Here is a 771-nt window from a genome sequence, read left to right as displayed (position 1 = left end):
GTGTGATGGCTTCAACTTTGTTCATCTTTCTCAAGATGGCTTTGGCTATTGGGAGCCTTTTTTGATTCCATATGAATTTTAGGATTGTTTTTTCTTGTTATTGGGAACTTGACAGGGATTACATTGAAATTATAGATGGCTTTGGGTAGTATGGATCTTTTGACAATATTAATTCTTCCATGAACACAGGATAGCTGTCCACTTATTTGTCTTCTTCAATTTCTTTCGTCAGTGTCTTACTGTTTTCATAGACATCTTTTACCTCCTTGTTCAAATCTATTCCTAAGTATTCATAGGATGTAACCGTGCCATTGGCTTTTTATGTAATCTATTTATCCAACTTTGGTATCAAGATAACACTGGCTTACTGTAATGAGTTAAAAAGTGTTCAATCGCTTCTCGGCCTTTTGGCTAAGATCAAGTGTAGTATCTGTTCTTATCAGTTTAAAAAGTGTTCTTTTTCCATTTTTGGAAGTTTGATAATTGGCATTAATTCTTCCTTAAATATTCACCAGTAAAACCATCCTGTCCTGGGCTTTTCTTTGTTGGGAGATTTTTGATTACTGACTCAATTTCCTGATTCATTATTGGTCTGTTCAAATTTTCTGTTTCTTCCTCATTCAGACTTGATAGGTTGTTTCTAGGAATTTGTCAGTTACATCCATGCTGCCCAGTTTGTTGGCATATAATAGTCTCTTATGATTCATTGTATTCCTGTGGTATCAGTTATAATGAGTTCTCTTTTTTTTCTAATTTTATCAATTGGTTCCT

At 34.0% G+C, this 771-nt stretch overlaps 1 pseudogene; it reads left to right on the top strand.

Moving 5' to 3' along the window:
• Nucleotides 1-391: 391 nt before the first annotated feature.
• Nucleotides 392-525, top strand: LOC118671046 (annotated as a pseudogene).
• The last annotated feature ends 246 nt before the right edge of the window (nucleotides 526-771 follow it).

Source organism: Myotis myotis, unplaced genomic scaffold (assembly GCF_014108235.1).
Source record: "Myotis myotis isolate mMyoMyo1 unplaced genomic scaffold, mMyoMyo1.p scaffold_m19_p_16, whole genome shotgun sequence".
In the NCBI taxonomy this organism is placed as follows: domain Eukaryota; kingdom Metazoa; phylum Chordata; class Mammalia; order Chiroptera; family Vespertilionidae; genus Myotis; species Myotis myotis.
This window is presented reverse-complemented; position numbering and strand designations above follow the sequence as displayed.